This window comes from Littorina saxatilis, linkage group LG2 (genome assembly GCF_037325665.1).
Source record: "Littorina saxatilis isolate snail1 linkage group LG2, US_GU_Lsax_2.0, whole genome shotgun sequence".
Classification (NCBI taxonomy): Eukaryota; Metazoa; Mollusca; class Gastropoda; order Littorinimorpha; family Littorinidae; genus Littorina; species Littorina saxatilis.
The window spans coordinates 66,390,532-66,397,845 of record NC_090246.1 but is presented as its reverse complement, the minus strand read 5'-3'; positions in this window follow the sequence as shown (position 1 = coordinate 66,397,845).

The window sequence follows — 7,314 nt, the reverse complement described above, 5'->3', positions numbered from 1 at the left end:
GCTGGTCCTTTGTTGTGAGGTAGGGGACACTGTTCTGTATGTCCAGGTTTCCTTGTCTGTCTTCCCAGGGTGGGGCGTCAAGGGAGAAAGATGGTGGCTCCACTAGCTCTGGCATCTCTGTCTGATGTTTCTTCTGCAAAGCCCTTTCCTCAAGAGCGAAGCTTGATCTTTTCAGCCTGCCTAAGGACATCTTCTTGAGTCTGTCACTCATTGGATGGTCATGAGTGCACTGGTACTTGGTGGCTTGTACCATTGTTTTGCAGTCTCGCCTTTTGCTCAGTGGAGGAATGCCAGTCACCTGTTCCATCATCTGTATGGGTGTTGATTTCATTGCGCCCGTGATGATTCTCAGCGCTTGGTTCTGTACTTTGTCTAGGGCCTGCTGGTGTGTCTTGGCTGCTGTTGCCCAAGAGCTTGATCCGTACTCGAGGTGCGGTCGTACAGTCCCCTGGTAGACTGTTTTCAGGATCTTCTCGTTTGCACCCCAGTGTGATCCTGCCAGCTTCCGCATGATGTTTAGCTTTCTCCTGGTCTTTCCCCTCTGCATTCATGATGTGTTGTTTCCAGGTCATGCGCTTGTCATAGGTGACCCCCAGGTATGTTTGCTGGTCTTCAAATTTCAGGGGTGTGTCCCCCAAGGTCAGTTTGCCAGGTGTCGCTTTGGCAGAGAGTGTGAAGAGAGTGGCAGTGGTCTTCTCCCTGTTGATGGTCACACACCAGTCTTCCGCCCACGCTGCAACCTTTTCTAGGGCAAGTTGCATCCTGTAGGTTGCTGTGGTTGCATACTCTTCCGAGCACCAGAGAACAAGGTCATCAGCATACAGTGCCGCTTGGACTCCCTTGGGCAACTCTGGTACCAGGTCGTTAATGAAGAGTATGAATAGCGTGGGGGAGAGTACTCCTCCCTGTGGAACTCCTTGGCGTAGTAGCACCTTTCGGCCACAGTGACCGTCCACCAGCACTCTGGCCTTTCGGTTGTGCAGGTACGACTTGGTCCACTGGTATATGTTGCCTTTGACGCCGGAACGTAGGAGCTTTACAAAGAGTCCATCTTTCCAGACCTTGTCGAAGGCCTTCTGTAGGTCAATGAAGGTGGCCAGGGTGACCTTCTGGGCCTGGTAAGCATCCTCTATGACCTGGCTAAGGTGTGTTGTCTGGTCCTCCGTACTTCTGTGCTGTCGGAAGCCGGCTTGTTCTGGGACGATGATGCTTTCTGATTCCAGGTACAGCTGCAGGCGCTGGTTGACAATGCGCTCCATGGTTTTGCATACGCAGCTTGTCAGGCTGATGGGTCGGTAGCTCAGGGTTTTGGTCTTGTTTTTCCTTTTCTTTAAAACTGGGATCATCCTGGCTTCCTTCCAGCACTGAGGTACCTGTCCCTGTCTCCAGCTGAGGTTGAAGATGCCCAGTAGTTTCTGGAGGGCCGAGTTGCCTATGTGTTGCAACATCTCATTCGTAATGTTGTCTGGACCTGGAGACTTCTTCTTTTTGAGCTTCTTGATGGCATTCTTCAGCTCGGCCATGGTGATGTCTTGTTGCATGGCATCCTGTACGTTTGTTTCTGTTCTTTCTCTAATTTCTGTTCTGACTTCCTTTTGTAGAGGCAGGGGTATGGTGGTGTCGCTTTCTCCCCGATATGCTTGGGCGAAAGCATTGGCAGCGGCTTTTCCAGTGAGTGTTCTTCCTTCCTCCTCCAGGGTGATCTTCTGTCCCTTGTTGCCCTCTTCATTCAGTGCTCTTGTAAGTTTCCAGAGCTTTGTTGTGTCTTTTTCCATATTCAGCCCTGCCGTCTTTTCTCTCCAGCCTCTTCTCTTGCACTTTAGCTTTGTCTTCAGATGTTTTGCTTTGCTTTCTTGGAGTTTGATGTTGTTCTCCTGGCTAGGGTTCGTCTCTGCCTCTTCTCTCATTCTTGTGAGTGCATCGTGCGTCTTCTGCAGCTCATCGGACCAGTATGGGATGTAGTCCTTCCTCATTCCACGTGGGATGCTGTCCTTTGTTGCCTGGATTATGCTAGCATTGAACTCCTTTATCACGTTGTTGATGTTTCTCCCCTCTGTTTCTATGGCTCTGGTCAGCTCATTTGTTCGTATGTTGAACAGTCCCCACTTTGCCTTTTTGTAGTTCCATCTCGGGTGTTGTGGATGCTCAGATGCTGAGTCTCTACTGATGGTAAGGAGAACTGGGCGATGGTCGCTTCCACCCAGCTGTTCATCCACTTTTCTTGAGATGGTTTTGTGGATGTCATCCGTGCACAATGCCAGGTCTGGTGTTGTTGTTGAGTGCCAGCGGCGCGAGTAGAAGGTAGACGGATCTGTGGGGTCGTTGACAAGGATCAGGTGGTTGTCGTCCTGCCAAGATTCAATGTCTTCTCCTCGCCTGTCTAGTGTTTTATATCCCCAACTCTGGGACTGGCTGTTAAAGTCTTTTTTTTGTTTGTTTATTTGTTGCTTAACGTCCAGCCGACTACGCAGAGCCATATCAGGACGAGGAAGGGGGGGATGAAGGGGGCCACTTGTCAAGCGATTCCTGTTTACAAATGCACTAACCCATTACTTGTGTCCCAGCAGGCTTTAGTAAAACTAAATTAATACCTACTGGAAGATTACCAGTTTCCAGTATGTTAAAATAGGCTTAACCTATCTACTGCTGGACTTACATCAGAACACTAACAGATTAAACTATACATGAATCGCGAGACAAGCGGCAAGAGAAGAGATTTTTGGAAAAAATACAGGTGAATGAGCAAGAAGGCAGAAAAAAGAAAAGAATTCATGAAGAAAAAGAGAGCATGATGTTAAAGTCTCCAGCGATGAGGAAGCCGCTGTCAGGGACCTGGATTGTGTCAAGCGACAGCATCTTGTCGTTGGGGCAGTAGTAGTTGACGATGTTCATCTTGCTGTCATTGGTCGTTATCTTGACTTCTACTCTGCTTCTTCCATGTATCTGTTGGTTTCACTGGCATTTATGTTGTTCCTGACCAGAGTCATCACTCCTCCTTTCTTCCTCCCTTGTCGGTCACTCCTGAACACCTGGTACCCTCGGATCTTAAAGGGCTTCCCTTCTTGCAGGTGTGTTTCCTGAATGCAGCAGATGTTGATGCTGTTCTCATAGAGGAAGTGCTCTAATTCTTCCTTCTTATTGGATACCCCCTCTGCATTCCAATGCATGATGTTAATAGTGGGGTTGTTCTTGGCTCTGCTGTTTTTTCGGCCAGTCGCTTTCCTTTCTCGTCCCCTGGCTCCACAAGACGAGATGAAGGGACCTCCAGTAGCTGAGGGTGGACTCCTTCGAGACGCGGAGCCCGGCGCTGCACCTGCCTGGTGGATCCTCACAGGGCGAGCACCATTACTGTCAATTCTGTCTCCAAGTGTCATAATGGCAGTTGATGCGTAGTGTTGTGGTTTGTTGGAGTGCGCCGTGCGGCCCAACACATACGTCTTCAGCACTCGAGGTTTCTGTCAGGGTTACCTCACCCTTAGCTCATGGCCCAAGGATCTGCCCTGTGAGCACAAGGTTGGTCCATATTAGTCTGGCCTCTACCTAGCTTTCGACCTGTCCAGCTTGGGAAGCCCTGCCAGGAGTTTACAATCCCGCTGGCATAGCTCTTAGGGTCACCGAGACACGCAAACCACCACACCACGTTAAGGAATGGACCATGTGGTGGGGATTTCTGACTATCGAAGTATCCGACGACCAAGTTTTATGTCTCTACTCTCAATACTGACCGTTTTTGACTCACTTGAGTAATGGGCGAGTATTAGTATTCATCTGTGAACGGACGGTCGGCCGTGGACAAAAAATCTTTATGTTGAGGTTATCTCCGATGTTTTTCAAGCTAGACCTTTGAAACTTTGCACGCTTTTAGGGTTTGATGATCTCACGAAGTGACCCGAGTTTGTTTGATCCTCGTCAAATTGGGGTCACAGCGGGGTCATGTTCATTTCATGAAAAAATTAATGTTGATGTTATCTCGGATGTATTTGAAGCTATAGCTTTTTAACTTTGCACACGTCAGTCTAGGGTTTTATAATCTCCCGACTTGACCTTAGTTTGATTGACCCTCGTCAAGTTTTGAGGTCACAGGGGGTCATGTTCCATTCATAATAACTTAGAATTGATGTTATCTCAGGAGTTTTTGAAGCTACAGCTTTAAAACTGTGCACGTTTCAAGTATTTGTTAAACTGCCAACATGACCCTAGTTTCGTTGACCCCCGCCACTAAATGTTTTAACATAGACGGGGAATCGAGAGGAGGGTTGTGGTGTATGTATGTGCGTGTGTATAAAGCGATTCCGAGAAAACTACTGGACCAATCTTCATGAAATTTTACATGAGAATTCCTGAGTATAATATCCCAAGACTGTTTTTCTTTTTTTCGATAAATATCTGTGATGACGTCATATCCGGCTTTTTGTGAAAGTTGAGGCCGCACTGTCACGCCCTCATTTTTCAATCAAATTGATTGAAATTTTGGTCAAGCAATCTTCGACGAAGTCCGGACTATGGGATTGAATTTCAGCTTGGCATCGTAAATATTAGTTAATTTGTTTGCTCATTAAAGTTGTCATTAAAATCGAATTTTCACTAACAGGTTTAAAAATGATTGCATCGTATTCCTCACTTTTTCCTGATTTCAAAAACATATATATACATATGTCATGTTTACTATGAAAATGTGCTCAGAATTGCAGAAAATAGGTTTAAGTAAGTTCTGCTTTCGCGCACTACGCGGAGACCCGTATCGGGTATTTTGATGTGGTCAGACGAGACTATCTTAGTATAGTCTTGGCGATTACTGTTTTTGGTGTTAATCTGTTACTTTGATGCCGACAGCTTGACTAAATGTTTTTATATCGCTTCACGCGACTTGGTTTTTTGGGGTTTTTTTTTCTTCAAATTTTTAATTCTTTTTGTGTGTGTGTGTTTTTCGTTTTTGTTTTTTTCCTCCTTACCAACTGGTTTTAATATTAATATATATTGAAATGTACACACACACACACGCATTCACACAAATAAATACTATCAGATGCACTCACACACACTGACACACACACTCACTCACACACGTACATACACATTGACACACGCAGACACATGCATCCACACACAATCAAACACACACACAGAGGTTGCAACGGCCAACACATTTAAGATGCACCCACCTGTATTCAGTATAGTACAAATCATAACTATGGCAAGAAACCCAAGTCTACAAGAGCACCAAACCAAATCGTGTTAATTGCATATTTGCCAGTCCGAGTTATATATAAAGCATCACTGCGAGCATGCCGCATATGGATGTGGCCAACAAGCAGCAAATTGTCGTCGTCACGCAATTTTAGTGTAAGTCGATTTTTGGCGATTTTGACTTTTTTGCACTTTGGAGTAAGCAACTCATTCTCCCTTACCTGGTGCTTTCAGATTCTGAATGCAATACCCGGAAGTGGTGAAATCCACCTGCGAAGAAATGGTGTAACTTTTTGATGTGCAGAAATGTGCAGAAAATGGCGTAAATCCCAGAGAGATTTGTTTGTTTATTTGTTGCTTAACGTCCAGCCGACTACGCAGAGCCATATCAGGACGAGGAAGGGGGGGATGAAGGGGGCCACTTGTCAAGCGATTCCTGTTTACAAATGCACTAACCCATTACTTGTGTCCCAGCAGGCTTTAGTAAAACTAAATTAATACCTACTGGAAGATTACCAGTTTCCAGTATGTTAAAATAGGCTTAACCTATCTACTGCTGGACTTACATCAGAACACTAACAGATTAAACTATACATGAATCGCAAGACAAGCGGCAAGAGAAGAGATTTTTGGAAAAAATACAGGTGAATGAGCAAGAAGGCAGAAAAAAGAAAAGAATTCATGAAGAAAAAGAGAGCATGACAGGAAAGAGGAACCAAAAATCTACCTAACAGCAAACTAGAAAGCTCCTGCGGTTCCAAAAACAGGAGGGGCCTTTAATTTCATAACCGCAGTGCCCCACTGCGGGAATCCCAGAGAGAAAATGGCGTAAGTCCCAGAGAGAAAACGGCGTAACTCTACCAGAGAACGTGCACTTTACAGTCTCTGACTCTACTGATCAGAGAAATAGGCCACAAAATGGCGTTACACTAACAGTTGTATCAACAACAACAGTGGATTCTTGGATTTTCTTGTTACACATTTAGCTTTTGATTGTACGTGTATTAGCACCTTTGGGGATGGAGGTAAGAAAGGGGGGAAAGTTTGGGCGGATGGAGGGGGTGGGATGATGGGAACTGGGAGGGGAGGGTAGGGGAACCAGGGATGGAGGGAGGGGGAGATGATGAGAAGAAAAGGGAAGGTTTGAAAACCTTCTCCTTCACAAACGTTTTTTTTTTTCTTTCTAGGTCTTTCCCGCAATGGTACAAGAAGCCTGAAAACAATCAGAAGTAAATGGAACAAAACTTCCAAAGATCTCCTCCATCACTTGGATCATGTTTGATCTAGAGATAATTTGCCTGTCGTTCACAAAATCTCAAAAGATTTCCCTCCTCAGTAGAACCATTTTCAATCCAGACAAAATACCATCATGTTTGATCTAGACTTATTGTACAATACCTCAAAAAAGTTCCTTCATCAGTAATACCACCATTTTCAATCTAGACACAAAATCTGCCTGTCATGTACAGAACCTCAAAGATTAACCCTTACACTGGTGCAATTATGTAACACATGTTACATAGCCACTGGTGAATTGACAGAAAGAAAAATAAAGAAAAACGGTCAAATAGGTTTTCGCATCCATGGGAGGTAATCGGAACCGACCAAACAGACTGAACCAGTAGTGTGACATATGTCATGACAACCAGGTGACAGTATACGTAAAGTAGCGCGACATATGTCACGACAACCAGCCTAAGGGTTATCCCTCAGCACCAACATTTCCAATCTAGCCATAATTGCTCGTTGTCCAAATTCCACTGAAAAGACCATGCAGCCACAAAAGTTACCCCTAGCTTCTGTTGTCTTGATCGACGATTTTCAGAAATAAATCTGTTGAGGATTTAATGGGCCGCGGAAGTTCAAAATAGGACAATTTACTGTGAGTGATACATGTTGTGTACAGCAATTGTGATCATCACATAAATAAATTAGCTCGAGTGTGCCAATTTCTTTTGAAAAATATGCACATTAGAGCTCACAAACACTGCTGTAATGATCGCTTAGCTGCTGATTAAAAAAACGCCACGCACATTGGCTTACAAACATAACTGCCTTATTAAAATGCGTCTACTTCTCAGTTGGCAGCTAAGTAATCAGTGTGGCCATGATTGTGAGCTCTGATGT